Source organism: Ambystoma mexicanum, chromosome 7q, assembly GCF_040938575.1.
Source record: "Ambystoma mexicanum isolate Mex_15411 chromosome 7q, UKY_AmexF1_1, whole genome shotgun sequence".
Taxonomy (NCBI): Eukaryota; Metazoa; Chordata; class Amphibia; order Caudata; family Ambystomatidae; genus Ambystoma; species Ambystoma mexicanum.
The window spans coordinates 986,223,763-986,242,485 of record NC_090941.1 but is presented as its reverse complement, the minus strand read 5'-3'; positions in this window follow the sequence as shown (position 1 = coordinate 986,242,485).

The following is an 18,723-nucleotide window of genomic DNA, read 5'->3' as shown; positions in this document are numbered from 1 at the left end:
GGAGACCTGCTATCTGCTGCTTACTGCTTGATGCTACCAACATAATTGTATTCCTGATTTCCACCTGTCACTAGCTACCACACCAAGCGTGTGCTTATGGGATATGTGATGCATCCGATTGTGTCATCACTTCTTTCCCGGCGGTGACCTCTCCCCATGTGACCTGGGGATGGCAGCCGCTACCTGATCCTGTCCCTGGGGGTGGCTGTATGAGGGAGGATCCCATACGTGGAGACAGCCTCTGGGAGAGTATCAGGGCACCATCAGACAAGACATTGTACTCCCCCTTCTTCTTTTGAGGATACCCATTCCATGCCCAATGCCTTAATGGCACATTGTTATATGTCACCTCATCCACCTGGGAAGGATGCTGAAGACCTTCTCAGAAGATCCGTATGCACGCCGTCAACATCTGACTTGCCTTATAAGACTCATGAAAAGACCTTCTCAGACTCTACCTACATGTGATTCAGAACTGACTTGCCCTAAAAGATCACCTAGAGCACTTACCCAGACTTTACATGAAAATCATCAAGTATAGACTTCCATTCCCATAACCACAAGAATACTGGGGTAAGGAATATGAGCTCAGTAATTCAGAGCAAAGAAGGCCAAGAGCACAAGCTGCACTCTAGTTGTTGCAAGTGCATACCTGTGTCTGGGAAATTTAAACAGCAGAAGCAGCTGACTGAGGTGTGTTGCTGGCGGGAGAAAGCAGCTCCTCTCGTTACAGCCCAAGAGACCGTGTGGCTGTAGAGAGTTCCGTGAAGCCAACCGGCTGAAGAATCAGGAAAAGGAAAGCTGACCGTGAGAGAGATAGCATGCTGCAGGAATGCCAGAAGCTGACGGAGGGCTCCTGGGCATTTGCAGGTGTTGGGAGGCATCATTTGCCTTACCAAAGTCCAAAAGGAAGCAGAAGAGCCCAGCAAGAACTGCAAGAGACTGAGTGGCCAAGTTATGAAGGCAGCGAAATGGAAGGCAGCACTGAGCGACTGCCACAGGCTTGCAGTGGGAAAAGCAGAGTATGCCAGCGAGAGCCAGTGACTACACCCAGGGGAAGCAGGGACACAGGGATGTATTGGCAGCCATGCCATACCCGAATAACTGTTAATGAAGCAAATGAAGTACATGAAAGAGAAAGAGCAAGTGAACATTTCTTTATGCAATACACATAAGAACAGCCCGCAAAAATGTCGCCATACAAGAATGGTGCCATATTTTCTGCGGTGATATTACCATATGAAATCAGCAGGGGACACCCCGGCACCTCCATATTTTTTTTAAGGGAGCGGGGGTCACTCATGCATACCCTGCTCCCATTTACGCCATATATTGTCCCCATAAATAATGTTGCCTATGCCATTTCCCAGCGACTATATGTATGGCAACATTATTTATGGGGATAATATTACCTGATACTGAACAGCCCTGTCAGGATAGTATACCAGGCAGATACAATATCAGATAAAGCAAATATAAGAGAATATCACATTTGGAATAGAGGCAGAGCCCACACGAGAAAAGCCCTGGCAGGACAGTATACCAGGACAGTATACCAGCCAAATTGAAGTTGCAAGAAAATACCTATATACGAAAGCCCTGGCAGGAGAGTATACCAGGCAGTTTCAAGTTTGATTATAAAAGAAATCCTGACAGGAGAGTATACCAGGCAGTTGCAAGTGTGTGCAGATAAGAAAGTCCTGGTCGGAGAATATACCAGGCAGTTGCACGTGTGTTTATATAAGAAAGCCGTGGCAGGAGAGTGTACCAGGCAGGTGCAAGTGTGATTATAAAAGAAAGCCCTGGTAGGGTAGCACCCCCAGGCAATGACAAGCTGAAAAGTGTATATGAAATGCATCACCTAAAGGAGTCCTGAGAAGGATACATCAGGACTAGCAAAAAGACTGTGGGAAACAAAAGAAAAGAGGAATGAAAATGTGGCAAAAGAGTACACCAGGTATCCTACCAAGATACAAACTCACAGCCAAGTTGTTGTGTGTACTTATATTGTTTATCAAGAGACGAGGAGTGAAAACCTGGCAAGGAAGTACACCAGGTATTCTACCAAGATACAAACTCACAGCCAAGTTTTTTGTGTACCAGTTACATTGTTGATGAAGAGGAGTGGAAACATGGCAGGGAAGTACTCTAGGTATCCTAACAAGATAAAGACAAAGGGCTAAGGTGAGAAACTGAAGGAACTGATATCTCTGAACATACAACAGAGTGAAGAGAAACCCAGGGGAAGGGAACCACCCTCTGGAACATGGAACTCTGTCCTTCTGAAACTTTTGTGTTGGAGATATGCATTTTTCCTGTTTGAACATTTATAAATCACTCAAGGCCAAAGACATTACCCTTTTCACATTAGAGGTAGTTTTGTTAGAATGTGATGGCCAGAATAGTACTCTGGAAAAGGGACGTTTTACCATGGACATTTCGACATCCGACAGACCCTTAGTTTTGTTTGAGGTAGTGAAATACCTCTTAGTGCAGGGACAGAGAGGCATTTTCCAAACCCCTTTTCTTTGGTCCATAAAGGGTTATGGCCAAAACCCTAAGTCTCTGTGTCCGTGTCTCATTTCTGGTTCCTCACATAAAACAGTAATTCTCTGTTCCATTAAGAAATAGCACCTCACAAAATGCATGAATTTTCACACATATGCTAGAACTGAGTTTGAATAACTTTAAATGGACATCAGGAAATACTGACAAGCACCACAGTAAAAACACTCTGGCTTAATTGAGAACTAGAACTGCACATCTGAAAATACTAAGGTACCAAATGTGTCAAAACTATAATTCTGCGAACCAGAGAACATGGTATGTCTTACAACAATCTTAATGTTAAATTGCGGTTTCACTGCTTTACTTGAAAAATGAAGTCAAAATGAATCAACACTGTATTTGTTTTCTCTAATGTAACACTGTAAACACTGTATACATTTCTCCAACCACTTTTGGGTTATTGTACAAACTTAATAAAAACATGATAGATTACACAGTATATTGTATAGTGTAAATATGTTCAAGAGCAGTGGTTATTTTTAATGGTTTGAACAACACTTATGTTCAATTGAGCCCGGTATTGTGCTGACTTCAAGTTGACCAAAGTTTTACATAAGCGATGCCCCCCTTTCTGAGTATTTTTCCTGGGACTCTTTAAAGAAATTACAGTAGCTCGAGCATTTCTGTGTGTATGAAGATTAACCTCTGTTGATCTGTACCTATTCCTTTTATTATTGAGTTTCAAAAGAAAAATCTTCCAATTAAATTGGAACCTTTGGATCTCTGCATAGCAATAAAACTGGCCAACTGGAAGGCTAATGCAGCCAGAAAAGCAGACTTGTCATCTCATTTTAAATCAATGATTCATTGAACCCATTATATAGATCTATTTATATGATCCATGTGCTGAATCAGTGGTCCCCTGGACCACACTTAAAATGCAGGGCATGATTCAGATATTACATTATACATTTTGGTTCATACCTTCGAAACCATGCCAGTTACAAACATGTGGCTGGGCATGTTTCAAAACTAAGTTTCCTCTTGAATTGACGCCAAATGTACATCCCATACATTTATTAAAAGGTAATGATTAATATAAAATATAAAAGATTATGAACATGTATCAGATACATTAATGTTAAACATATGCAGGTGTGTTTCTGTGATGACAGAGTACAGCACTCCATATCTCATTAAGGTGGCAGGCTGCTACCGAATTACAGAACAACACATAATTTGCAGTAAAAAATGACCAGGAACAGATTGTGCCCTCCTCCCCTTTTTCTTTTCACAAATATAGAAATTAGGAACACCCATTGGGGTTCTGTATTTAATAGGAGTGTCTGGCTATGAGGCAGAGCAATGCGAATACCAGGCCAATCACATAGTATAGAATGTACTATGGGTACTTCCCAGCTTTTTTGATAATGGGGCCCTGTCTCTTGAAGGGAAGAGACAATATAATCTAAGACAAAAAAGGAGAAAGGGTACCCCTCTCTTTTCCACGCTATTAATAACCGTGAGCTATGTTTGCTGCTATGGCTAAATAAATCCACTGCACATTAAATATAAATCTGTTAAAAAAACAGTTTAATAATTCATTGATTTTTCTAAAAACAATTTATATCACAATTAACAATAGTGGCTGCTGTCCCTATACCAGTTCTCATGGACGGCCCAACACATATTTTACAAACATTTCACATTGTGGTATTAGTATCAAGAGCGACACATATTTCCTTGTTTTATACCACAGCACAAACAGTTCTGATGAATTTGAAACCTAGAAAACCAAGACATATGGTACACCTTTGACGTACTATGAGATTATTCAGATTACAATATCTGCATGATTCAACTCGCTTTGGCTATTATTCAGTTTTATATCTTTGTACACCGTGCCCCTACCAGCAAATGTTGCTACTGGCACCCTTATTTCTGGACCGACAAACTTGTAATGAGGTCCACTGAACCACCTTAACTTGAGCCAGACCTTTTTATTTCCTGAAAAAGGACAGAAGGGACCAGGAGGTAAGTGGCCTATACAACAAAGGGTGTTTCAAGGTGCCACAAGACAAATAAAGGGGGAGAGAACAGGGGAGAAAGATACAGTAATAGTCCTACAAGGCCTTGTGACATTCGGATCGTGCAAGCGCAGAATAAGAAGTGCAAGGTTGGGAGAGTTTCTGGTGTCTCCAAACCATTAAAGATCAATTCAAAGTGAGTATGAGGATTCCCCAATAAGGATCTATTCTAACCCCCATTTCTATTTTTCTTCTTACGTCTCAGAAAGGTGTTTGGATTGGGAAGTTGATACCAAAATACGTTGATTAAATGGGAAATAACAGGGCATTGTGCCTACATTTAAAGATGTAATTTCCATCCACACAAAATATATTTTGAGCTGTGTGTAGTGGTACTGATAGTATTGTTTGTAGTCTGCGTGCAAGTCTTTGTAAATTATAATCTCATTACATTGAACCCAAAGATTTGCACAGAAATAGTTAACATTACCATAGCTTAATGAATATCTGCTTGAAAATGTGTGTTCTGTGAAGGCCATAGCTATTTGTTAAGGAATGGAAATATGAGTATGTTTAATTGTGAAATTTCAACTCCCATAGAAAAGAATGCAGATGGAAATCCTATACAACCCTTGTACTTGTGTAAAAGTACAGCACTGGAAAGCCCCAGAGCTAGCAGAACAGACAGGCCGGGAAGTCCTGCGCCCAATAACGGAAAAAGTCAAGGTAAATGGCAAATGCCTGTATTTTATTAACAATCCATATAAAACAAGGGGGGTCATTATGAGTACGGCGATAAGGGGTTAACGGCACCGGTAAGGATGCCGGTGCCGTTAACCCCTTACCGCCGCATTCCGAGGTCCCTTAGCGGGACCCGCTAAGGGACCAGGGAGCTAATAACGGACCCGTAATTTACAGGCCCGTTATTACCTCCCTCCCCATTCCCATTGAGCCCTATGGGGGCTCGAATGGGAATGGGGAAGGATTTTTTGAAGGGACTTAACGGGTCCTTCCAAGTTGACCCGGTAAGTTCCCATTCAGAGAACCCGGACCTGGACACGACCTAATAGCACCATGGCTACTTCCAAACTCATAATGACCCCTAAGGACAGCATATAAGCAATAAGGACACAGCTCTCAAAAGTTCTCATATGAAAAAAACCTTATAAATTCAAAATACATCACAACTGACAACACATCGCAATCTTGGTTACAAAAATGTTTTGGGAGTTGGGATTGGTTAGTGGAATTGTCTACATATAGTTTCTTCATTGGGCAGCTTTTCCTGATGGCCCCACCTCGGACCCCCCCCCAAAATGATACAGGTAAAAAAGACATCACCATAAACAAAAGAAAACTATTGGCTACTGCAACAGTTACACGACGGCATCATTTGAGAGTGGTGATTGGTTGGCATCGGCTTTACCAATCTTGAGAGTTTGGCAGGCCGTCAGCACATGAGCAACAATAGTGGTAGGGGGAGTGAGTGGTATCAAGGAGCTGTTTCTGCCAATTAAATAAGACACCATCTGATTTCCTAGGCCACAAGCCAGGACCTTTAGCTATGAACTAGGCTTTGTATGGTATATTTGTTCTGAGAACTTAGGGGGAGTGAAGGAATGGCCCTATCTGTATCTAGAGTTAATGAATAGGCACTGTTCTCCAACAATAGGTCAAGTGTGAGGAGACCACGCTTTGAATTTTGATTTACTTTTATTAGGTTTGAGACCATATTAATTCAGGTGTCTTTGCCCTTTCTGGCCACTTAAGACTTGTTCGAGTTACCTTTCTTATAATACTAAGCCTTAATTAATGGGCACCTGGCTTTCAAGAGCTATTTGTTTCTTTACTTAATCTATGAGAAATATGCCTTACGCTTGGGAATCATTATCTTCTGTTCTCTTTGAAGCAATCCAAACCTCTCTTTCTACAGTGACCTTGACAGGAGTTGTGCAACTACTGTCTGGCCGGCACGGATCTGTATTTTCAACTTATTCATCAAGTCAAATCCCCCTGCAGCGACGAGGTTTCTTCAAAGCTTCCCATTCACTCTAGCGTGTCTGTGCCATCCATTTTATCCAAAATGGACACTTGTTACCATTGCATTTCTATGTTAAGCAAACTTTTGTATCTCGTTTGCCTTTGCGATTCAGCATATACATTGATTATAATAGGTTTACTAGTGTCTATTGGTGCAGGTAACATTCTTCATGTCTAAATGCACATTGACCAAAATGTTCGTGTAGCTTCATGGTGAGTGTATATCTGCTTCATGTCTAGTGCGTCTATGTGTGTCAGTTGGAAGTGAGGTCACTTGCTCATTTCATCTTCGATTACAGCATGTTCATTTCTTCTTGAGCTTGCAGATTCATCTCTTCATTGATTGTTCCAGGATGAGGTTGGTAGATTTGCCTTAGTGTTTGCGGTATAGAGGCGGTGAGGGGGCAGACGCCATACATTATGTACTCCTCCCGTTTCTATGATATGGAGGCGGGGGAGGGTGCGATTTCATGAATAACGCATTCATCTGTATCTCGACACTTGAAACTCCACAGTGTCACTCTATTAGTGAGTTGAAAGGGGAGGGACACTTATTCTGTTTTACAAAATCCTTGTGCTTCCTGAACTCATAATATTTCTCCTCTAGCAAAAAACCTGATGAATCCTGAGGGAATTGATTACAAGCTTACTTTAAACTGCACACACATTAAAAAAAAAGAAACAGAACCATATTCACATGGGAAACATGAGACAAGCAACAGTTCTCTGATTCCATAAACTGCTGGTTTATTGGGGAAGCCAAGTTCTTTGTACCATTTGTAAATAACGTTGTGTCATTCGGAAAGGTTTTAAATGCATTTGGTCTGAAGAATATGAACACACTGGCTGATAAGTGGCAGAATCACGACTAGAATGTCTATTGCTATTTAGAATTAAACATATAGGGCCCCCTACTGGAAGTCCCCAGAGTGTAAAGGAAGACATACGACAGGCGTAAAGGTGTTACGCCTGTCTTAACACCATTCAGGCTCTGGGAATTTTTGTTGTTTTTGAAGGCTGGGTGCGTGGGCACAACAGGAGTTACGTTTCCACCTCCATTTTACCTTCCACCTTCAAAAACAACTAGGTTTTATGCCAACATGACATTTTCATGCTGGCATACAACCTGTGCTTTCCTTTGTAATCTGCCTGCTTTTTACAACAGCAAAAAGCAGACGGATTACATAGAAAATCACTGTAAACGTTGTCTACCATGCATACATGGCAGGCAGCGTTTACTCATTTTGCATTGAGGAGTGCAAAGGAGCAGTGTAAACAATACTTCCGCCGCCTCTTACTCCGCAATGCAAATTGCGAAAATTGCCTGGAGGGGGCCCGTTTGCACTCCAGGTGATTCACACTCATTTGAGGTTTGGTTTTTTAAAAGGATGTTTTGTGTGAGAAATACTGAGATTCGAGCAGGTAGGTTATTTTTGTGGAAAAGCTTCCTGTATTGTGGTGACTTCCCTTACATAATGTTTGGGGACAATCCTTGCATTGATTTTATTTTGATAATATTGATTCCGAAATTACCCTGTTTCCTGTCCCCAGATTTGTGGGCTGGGATTGTATGTCGGAGGGTATTCTATCAAGGGGGCCTGCTTAATGAGCAACCAATATGTCACCAGATTAATCATAATCATAACGGTGGTATTTTTAATTTTAGAGGGAGGGGACTCTAGTGATGAGGGGTGAAGAGGAAGGAGGAGTGAAATTGCAAGGCTACACAGAGTGCATCTATGGCAAGGGACAGGGAGATTGAGAATGGTACTATAGAGGAGAGTGTGTGATGGAGAGTAGCAGGTGATGGGATGCTCTGCCCCCATCGGACTGCGTCTGTCAATGGATTTGAAGACAAGTTGCAGACATTTTTAGAAGGGGCAAATTGTTCATAGAGAGCTGGGGCCGAAAGAAGCCAATGAGATGAGGTGGGCGGATGAAGGTTGTAAAGGGCACGATCAGCAAAGTTTACCATTTTTTCAAGGGGCACAAAGGTGTAGAGCGGAAGGCCATCCCGGAGGCTCGAACAGTAGTTAAGTCAACTAAGAACCAGAGTAGACATCAGGGTGCTCAGGAAGTGATGGGTGAAAAGGAGGTGGATCTTCTTGATGTTCAGCTGCTTGATTCTAGCACTGATAAGAAGTAGAGTGGATGAACTGTGGGAGCTGAAGATTGTTGTCAAGGAGGACTCCGAGATTTTGGGCCTTGAGGAAATGGGAGAGTAGGTCAGGGGGGCAAGGATACTGAGAAAAGATTGGAAGGGTGAATGTTCTGGCCATGGAGATAGATGACTTTGGTCTATGAAGAATTGAGCATAAGACGGTGAAGAATCCAGTGGTAGATAGTTGAGCAGCATTCAGAGATCTTCTTGGAGTTGAAAGGGATTCGGGCAGAAATCGAAAAGAATAAGAGCATATCGGCTGCAAAGAAGTGATGGAAAAACTCTAAGGAAGAGATGAGTTTACCAAGTCCAGAGATGTAGTGGGTGAAGATTAATGGACCGAAGACTGAGCCTTGTGGGACCACTGCCAGGAGTGGGAACGCATCAGAGAGTTCACCATTCTAAGAGACAGCGAAGGTTCTATCAGAGAGGTACGAGGCAATCCAGGTGAGTGCAAAGTCGTTAACACCAAGGTTAGAGAAAGATAGACAGATATAGGGAGATCTACAGCGTAGAAGGCTGAAGAATGGTCAAAAAAGATGAGGATGGAGGAGATCGTGAAGCGACGAGCAGAATTTGGAATATTGGAAACATGGAGCAGGGGCATTTCTGTAGTGTATCAGCTGCTGAGCCCATGTTGAAGGATGTAACTGATCCGGCTTGCACCCAAAGGTATGGTGATCCTGCTGGTACTAGATGCTCCAAAGTTAATGAATAGCAGCGGGGCAGAGGAGAGCCAGGCCTGTGGTTAGCTGGACTGCTTGGGCACACAGAGGAGGCAGGGGATAGACATTATTCCTCCTTCCAGGCCTACATCGTGGAACGGGTGGTGGTCCCCAGCCTTCGTGGTAACCCCACGCCTATGCGTTGTCCTCAGCATGTGTCTTCATCACAGGACGTAGCCACTTGATGGAGAGCTCCGCTGTGAGTTGGCCTGATAGTCTAATTAACTCATGCAACTAACAGTATGCATGCGTCCAAATGTTTACAGTTGAACACATTTATTATTTAATTTATAAGTCTAAAGTGTGTTGAACATTCTAAATATGAAATCAATAAATTTACACAAACAGTAATAAGAATATCTAGTTTGTTACAGTGGAGTTTATACATTTGTGTTTACTTACAGCCTCATCACAAGTTGGGCGGTTGCCCTTAAATGCAGCGGTAACAGTGTTCCCACTGCATTTAAAGGTCTGCCCAATCACGAGTCAATTTTTGGCGCAATTACCACTGGCGGTAATACTGCATTGGTAATTGTCCTAAAAATTCCCCATTGGGTCCAACTGACCCAAAGTGAATGGGGAGTAACAGCGCCCAACCCGTGATCCGACGGTAATAACGCCGAACGGGTGGGCACTAAAGCAAATAAAGTTGGACGGTATCCCAGCTGGGATATCGCCCAACTCATGATGAGGCCGATAATATTTGATATTGTTGTAATGTAATAGCTTCCTGGGGCACCTTGAAGTCCCACTTGTATTTTGATGTGTACTTAGTGTACCAGGAGTTTTTATCCAAAACCCTACCAAGGAAAATCAACTTGAATCAGAACCATTGTGACTCAGGTGGCATACATTAGGGGAAGGTAGTAAGTAATTGACCAGATGATGATGATGATGATGATGTGGAATAAAATGGTACAGAAACCGGGGGCAAGACAGACACGTGACATAGAGGAGTTCATGTTACATTGTGGTGTAAAGGTAATGGAAGGATTAAAAGCCTTGAGTAAGGCCTTGATGCCTTCCATTCACACCACGCCATATTTTCAATCATTTGTATGGTGGAGAGGAGGGGCAGCATGCAAAACTTGCACTTCTGCAACCTTTCTTCCTCTCTGCCACACAAATGGGCCAGCATTTGCACCAGGATTGGACATTCATGCAGGTCCAAATACTAGAGAACCTGCATCAGCATAAAGCATGCAGACCCCAAAGGGATCCAATGTATAGGGATCCACATAGGGATCCATTGTACACTCTGCCTGCTTCGCTTGCATTGCACGCAGCATGTACAATAACAATTAAACGCTGCCTGACATGCTCTCAAGTCATGCAGCATTTACTTTTAACTGTGAATGCTGCTTACCATGCAAGCATGATATACAGCCTTCACACATCAAATTAAAGGCTGCCGCACGTTGGACAGTGTTTTCATTGTATTTGTGAGCACTGCTTGCCACTCGAGCCTGGCATACAGTGCTCACAAGTAAAAGTAAACCCTGCTTGGCATGCAAGCATGCCCGGTAGCTTTTTTTCACTTTGCACGACAGAGTGTAAAAGTGCAGGGCAAAAGGCTGCATACATACATAGGAAAAATGATAGATCATCTATTTCATCTATCTAAGATTCACATAGAACAAGCATTCTTTCCAAAGAGTAAGCAATGTAAAAACACATTTTTTAATCAATACATTTTGTAACACACAGATACATGGTGGGTGTTTTCCACAAGGCACCTCACACACTTAAAAAGAATTGTTAATTAGAAAACACAAACACTAAAAAGTCCAGCAAAAACAGGTTTTCTACTAGTGGTGTCTGAAGTTAGTAAAGTGACATTTGTAGCAAATCACCTTAACTTGCTATTTTCAAATTGTTGATTGTATTACAATTTTGGGGGAACATACTATAAATGCACAGCATAACAAAGGTACAAGTGCTGCAGAAAGGATACATTTATTTCAGTGTCTACAGGATGTCTACATATGTTTTGGCACACAGATTACATCAACACCATCCCTGGTGTTCTGCTGTTTTAGTTGTGGCCCTCTTCAGGACAGTATATTGCTTTTCAGATTGACAGAAAGTTCCAAGAACCCCAATATTTTCACAATTTTTCAGGTACTGTAAAGAATGGAAATGCAAAATTTGTGTTAGTGGCTGGTCTGGGAGATTGCAATATTAAAAGCTCTTTTGGTAAAGTTAGTGTGTTTGGGGCTCTTTTGTTACCCCTTTCCCGACTTTTCACTGACCTTTATTCTCTCTTATGGTTGGACTAAAGCATGGTTTCTGTAGCAAAAGAAATGGAGATTCAATTCCTTTTCGTAGGTTGCATTATGCAGCACTCATTTGTTCTGGTTTGTCAGTTCGCAAAAGGTTTTGGACGGTCGACATACCGTTGTCATTAGTTTCTCTCTGCAAAAGAGTTCTTTATTGGCCGCTTTGCGAGCCCTATTAATAAGCATAAATATTTTTATAATATTGAAAAAATGTTTCCTGGTTTGCAGTGTGACACAAGTCATATGACGTGTGTACTAACCTTGTATTTATTCATCGGCTTGTCTGTAGAGTTGACGCCGAAAGAATAGGCTTAAAAAAACAGACTGTGTGCGGCCCTGCAAATGGGTGCGGCTTGGTCCTTGTACGTCTCACCCGCCAACTGAAAAAACGAGAAAGGGTGGAAGGGACTTTAGAAAAGTTCCTGCTTGATTCTTTGTAATATTTTCAAGTTGATTATCAGTGGCATATATCTGTTTATATGTCTCTATATGCCCACTCTACGGGGCAAGAAAGTTTTTTCGATGTTGAGGTTGGTTTACCTTTTTAATCGTTGGTTGCCGTGGATTCAGACATCTCTTTAGTCGCAGCAGCTCCTCACTGTCAGTGCGCGAAAAAGCCGATTACTCTTACGCAGTGCGGGGAGATGTTATTCTTCCAAACCGAACTTGCGTGACACGTGACTACACGTGTACGCATCTAGTCCTCATTGTGTTTCTCCTTCTGTTTGGTGTGCATCTCATCCGTGCGGCCATCTTGGGAGAGTATGAGTGCTTAGGGGATAGCGCTCTTGAGTGCAAAAGAGGCAGTAGTGATCATGTTGAAAACCTGTGGCTGAGTACATACAGGGTAGTGGGTACAAGGAATTTAGCTGAAAGGTAATCAATGGGTGTGGGGGGGATGTTGTTATAGGTCTAGGGTGCACCTTCCTGACTTTGTAGATGGCACTTTAGTGCAGTTTTGAAGGAAAGAGTGGATAGAAGAAATAGTTTTAATATGGGGAGAAAGGGTGTTCTAGTCAGAAAAGTGAGAAGGAATGTCATCGAGAGGTTTGGGAGAGTTCTAGAGCGGGGGATGTGAGGAGGAGAGTAGCAGGAGATAGTTTTAGCTTAATAGGGTGGTAAGAGCTTGTGCAATCATTTGGGCACAAGAAGTAGGAATTTAAAGAAAGATCAATTTTTCATGGTAAGCCAACCTGCATGTAGGCGGTGTTTGGAGAACGCAGAAGAAGGGGAAGATGGCAGATGTTACGGGTAATGGAATTGAGTCTTTGCCAAGCAGGGAGAAGGACTAAAGGGGGAGGTTAAGGAGGCTTGCAGAGAAGTTAAGCTGGCTTCGTGCCAAGTTAATGATGAGTATTTTAGTAGAGTTCAAAGTGAGAAGAGTTGAATTTTCCTGATGTTAAGGAGTTTAACTGTGCTACTGTCTTGATAGAACTAATGAAGTTGTGAAGGTTATTGTTGCCATCGAAAAGGACCCCAAGGTTATGTGCCCTGGGGAAGGGAGGGAGTAGGTCAGGAGGGAATGAGGTACGTGAGGATGGAAGGCGGTAGAGGAAGGCACTTTGAATACTCAGAGTGACTAGCAGGCAAGAAAACCATTATGTACAAGGGACTTGATGGAAGGAAGAGCTCAGTGGTTTTGAATGTTGGGCATATCCAATTACAAGGCTAGGTAAGAGCAAGGGAGACATATTTTAGATTAAGGATGATTAAAGGAGAATGTAGGGGAAGGTTTCATGGCATTTTTGAAAAATGTTTTAGTTTTAGCTAATTATGTAGTTGAGGACGGACAATGGCAATTGCGTTTTAGTTGGTGGTGAACCTGTGAATGCACAATCGTCGAGCATAGGTTTGTCAATATTTAAGAAATTAGGTGTGCATGCACATTGGTGGAATTGTAATATAGCATGTCATGAGTCTAGTACATGACAATTTGCTAACACACATATTTGTATTTTTCATTTTCTTCTTTTCTCCCCGGGCTGTGTATCACATCGATGGTACATTAACTGGTTGGTATGCAATAATTATTGCTTTTTTATTGTGTATATGCAATGTATTGTTTGGTTTAATGTTTCATATGATGTAATATGTACTTGGGGTAATCTATTTACATTGTTGCAACCCAATGACAATAATGTATTGTAATGTACCGAACTTGCATTGTCAATGGTGATGCATTAGCCCTGAAGAAGACCTGCATGCTTTAAGGTCGAAACACGTGTTGACAAGGCCTAGAACAGTATCAAATGGCAAGTCCAAGAACAGTGGAAATAAATATTGTGATTTGAACAACATCAATGGTGGACAATTTGTGTTAATGAGTTGTTAGAATTCATCTCTGATAACACAATGTAATATAAAACATATGATTGTTCACAATAGAATCTTTTGAGTGTTGTGCGCATTGGACAGACTAATCATATTTCATTATGTACAAGGGTTTGCGAGTGGATATTAGGCGACTTACGTTGTGCTCCTCTCCTCTGCAGCAACGGGTAGTGCTAAATACTTTCCACACACGTTAGGGTTCTTATTGTCATCTCACTTTTCATGGCCCTTCATTGTTTTCTTTAGTGAGGCCATCTGAGCAACATCGGGCTGGAGGGGATGGCCTCCCTTCACATGTTGGGAGGATATTTTTATCCTGAATAGCTACAAGTGCCTAATTACAATAAGCAATTATAGAACTATTATTGAACACATGCAATCAGCCGTGATAGTGAAACATGTGTAGGTCACTCATTTTGCATGTCAACAAATCACTCAGATTTGACTTTGTTTTCATTTTGGAAATATTTGTTATGAAATGTTCTCCAATATTGTTCATGGTACTTACATTGACCAATAAATTGATGTAAACATAGATATTGTTCTGTTTGTCACTAACCCTGACATCATTCCAGACATAGTGCCACAACCCCAAAGCAGATCACCACACACTTCCTTATCACATTGTCAAAATTCTGCCTGGTCACATTTAGAACTGTGCATGAATGCTGCCCATCCGGCTGCCAGGTTGTAAAAGATTTTAGCATCTGCAACAGGAGTGGCTCAGAACGTCTGCCTATATGTCCTATATGCCCATATCCAGGGCCGGTCTTTGTGTCAGGCAGCTCAGGCGGCTGCCTGATGTCAGCCTCAGGGGGCGCCACACCAGCAGTCCGTGGCCTGCAAGCCAGTCCAGGCGCATTCATTTTTATAATGTTAAGATACGAAACAAACGTGTATTCTAGCAGTGCTAGAATACACGTTAGCACTGACACTGCTGCAGGCTGCAACCTCGGCCCTCAGGCAGTGCAGGGCATTGTCAAATAAATTAGCAACATGTGTTGCTTTATTACTTCCTCCTCACCCCGGGCCTGGAATGGTGCTGGTGGCACCAGCCAGTCCCATGGGCGCACGTGCAGCATGCCCTCCTCCAGGCTATGCGTGCACACAGAGTAGGATTGAGATTGGGGCTGGCTGGCATTACGGAAAACAGGCGAGTGGGTGCGCAGCAGGTAAGTGTGCAGCAGTGGCTAAACAGGGGGCCCCCAGAGGGTGGGGACCCCCTGTTGTTGCCCAAGGACTCATTGGGAACGGAGGACTCGTTGCTCCTAGGAGCTGGGCCTCCGGCGCCGCTTAGAGGTGCTCAACCTGAGCAGCAATCGCTTCACCTGCATCCCGCGGACCCTGCTACAGCTGAAGGGGCTGCGTTCTCTGAGCCTGGGTGGGAACCGACTGAAGAGCATCCCGACAGAGATCGAGGGCTTTAGCAGGTACGTGCTTGCAGGCACTGGGCGAAGCTTCTCAGCAGGTGGGGGGCAGACGGTAGTGTTCGTGGAAAACATGAGCTCAGGCCGAGATTTAGGGTCTCGCCACAGATGCCGGAGGCGAGTAAGAAGTACCAGGGTGGGTGTGATGACAGGACTGCCCCAACACCTTTTGTAAATGGCCACCAGACCCATGCACCTGTAGTGTGCGTTTGGGTTTTTGATCACTTTTACATGGCTGGTACGATGTATAGGAATTAATGTGTCTTGCAAGGCTCTATTTATGTGTGGATATTTGGGGCCTTTTATGTAGGGTTGCCAGGCTCCTCCTATGTCAGAAGAACTGCGCTTTTTCAATGACTTGCTTTACCGTCTTACCTTAATATCCTTGTACACAGTGCCACATCGCCACCATAGACGTCTTAAAGGACCTTGGACTGCCCGCAGAGTGGTGTATTTTGCCCTTTCCAGGGGTATCCTGCGAAAGGAAAAATTAGCAAGGGGAAGATAAGAGGGCGGGGAATAGGAGCCTCCAACATAGGAGTGATGCAACAGGGAAACCATTGTTTTGGTTTGTGTCAACATGGGTGCATGTCAGTCCTGTTAGGTGGAAAATAGTTATAACATTTTGAAAGAATGTCTGTCAATGTGTTCTGATGATTGTATTGGGCTTTCAAGGCAGATTTGGAAAATGGTATACCATGTTATTTTTGGCTGCATGATGGCTTCTAGAACGTGCTTGGGCAATCCTAGAAATTCTGAGTTTGTTGCTCTAGCATACATTTAAATTTGACAGCGGGTGGGCTTCAAAATATTTCCTGAAAGTGGACATGTCAAAAGTTGGTGAATGCTGTTGTATAACCAAAAAGGTTGGGATTAAATGTTTGACTATACTCGCAGCATGTGACTATGCTCTGGAGTCACTCACCCTGTGCCCCTCATTCTTTGTGCTGACAGCCAAGTGGGGCAATTTATAAGTGATGGCTCATTTAACAACCCATTGTTTTAATACAGTATGTGCAGTTGTACTTAAAATGTCAGTGTTACCAGTCAACAGTAACATGTCAGCTGATCAAACCTATGCCAAAGAGAATGAACGTGGCACACAGAAAAGTTGCGAACTATTGTCTTTATTTTCATGTCTCTTTTTTTGACACACCAAAACGTTTTTTGGTATATCACTTTTAGTTACATATGCGGCATGCCTGGGAAGGCTGGAGCCTGTGTTGCCCCATGATACCAAAACAAACGAGTATATAGTCGCTCAGCAAGCAGAGGTGCCAAACTGGACAGATTGCACATGCACTTCCCCAGTGAGCTCAGCAAAAGGTCAAAGGTGACCTGTCCCACACATTTTCCAGGGCTGTCTGTCCAAAATATATGAACAATGGGCGACAGCTTCCTGGTGCTAGGAAATGGCTAAGCACATTAGGTTCTGACTCCATTTTGCTCCCATGGACTTACGTTACATTCACAGTGGCCGATCATATGTGGTCTATAACTGCATTTTGTGGTTACAATAAAAGTAAAAATTCAGCAAAAATGTAAATTGGCAAAAAGTGTATTTCAGCAAAAAATGTCAGGAAAATCTCATAGATCCATTCGGAATACTGCGGTCGATTTTATTATTCGGTGGGACAACGAGACGCCCTAGTTCAAGACGTATGGCTACTCCATGATCATCTTTGCCTTGCCCAGGAGAGAATGTTTAACTAGGCCACTGATGGCGCCCTTACATGAAACATTATTTATTCGGATTTGTAGAGCGCACGTCAGCCCGTGGGGCATTGTAGCGCTTGTTACAGACCTATCTTAGTTGCAAAAATACATTACTGGAGCAATTATGACATTTGTACAAATTTACAATGCAGTATATTTACATAGGTTAGCGAGTAAAGGTTCTCCCAGAAAAATGCAAAAATCGTTTGCAGTTTGTTTGGTTTTGATGTTAAGTGCTGAAGAATCTATGGAATAAGGAACACCTGGAAATCTCTGGGCATTTCACCTCTGTGAATTACACTTCCAGGCGCAATGTGTATGACATGATGATCTGCCACAATCAGCCTTTTGGCTGGAGTGCATGTGCTATGGGTAAAGGATTGGATGCATTTTCTACATTATTGCAACCACTAACGTGCCATTTTCTTGCTAAGTATTCTAGTGGCTGTTTTGAGACATGGACTAAAGGCATCGGTTTAGCAGCAAAGGTCTTTTAGTTTTCTAAACAAGCCAACGACAGCCTAGCTTGCACACCAGATGGCATCTCAATACCACTTGGCACCTTGATTAGGAACACAGAGTTCACCATGCAGACAGTAGTCCATGGTAAATATATGCAGGAATATGTGTGCAGCAATGATTTGTTTGCTGCCCAAGCCACCACCCTGTTGGTTAATGCCATTTATGTGGTGCTCCCTTATGTAACAGCATGTATACCTGTTGTTTTCTGATGTATCCAATGTCCATACAATAGCATACCGGTATGTTTTGTGTATATGGCTCTGAGCTGAGAAGCATGCCCTACTGTGCCCACACTTAAACACATAAAGCAATCAAAGAAGTTGCCTCAAATTGTACATCCACTAGGCCAAACTCCCTTTCTACACTGCCACACCATGATTTTAACTAGCTGCAGGCCAGCACTAATGAGAGATGGTAATGCCAGCTCTGTTAGAGCAGAGCATGGGCCTGCTCTTTTTTGCCGAAATAACCACTGAGGCCTGTGTAATAGTGAGGAGGTAGTGGCAGAGGAACTATGGACCCTTTACAATGCATAAGAAGCCGGTTTTGTTTAAAACGCTTCATCAGCTTATTACTGGTAAGGCTAAAGTTTGTAAGAGGTACCATCCGTTCTGTGTAGCATTTCTGTTAATTGTTTATTGGGCCTCTCTTGTGTGGTATCCTGTCCTGTCTGTAGATATAATTCCCAAAAGATGTTTCTGTATTGGGTTGGGCATGTCCACAGTGAGACCCAGGCCTTCCTCATCTAAAATTCTTCAGAAACAAGAAGCAAAAGAGCCCTTGTACCCCATTTGAGTGGCTGATGTTGCAGCTATTTAAAAGCCACATCCAACAATTTAAGATGTCCAAATGAGCATGTATGTAATGTTAGGGTGAGTATTGTGAACTGTGATGTGAGCACACCATGCATTGGTTATGCATTTGGAGATTCACACATACAATCCTTTTATCACAGACTTTCTTTGATCAAATGTCGAGATCTCTGAT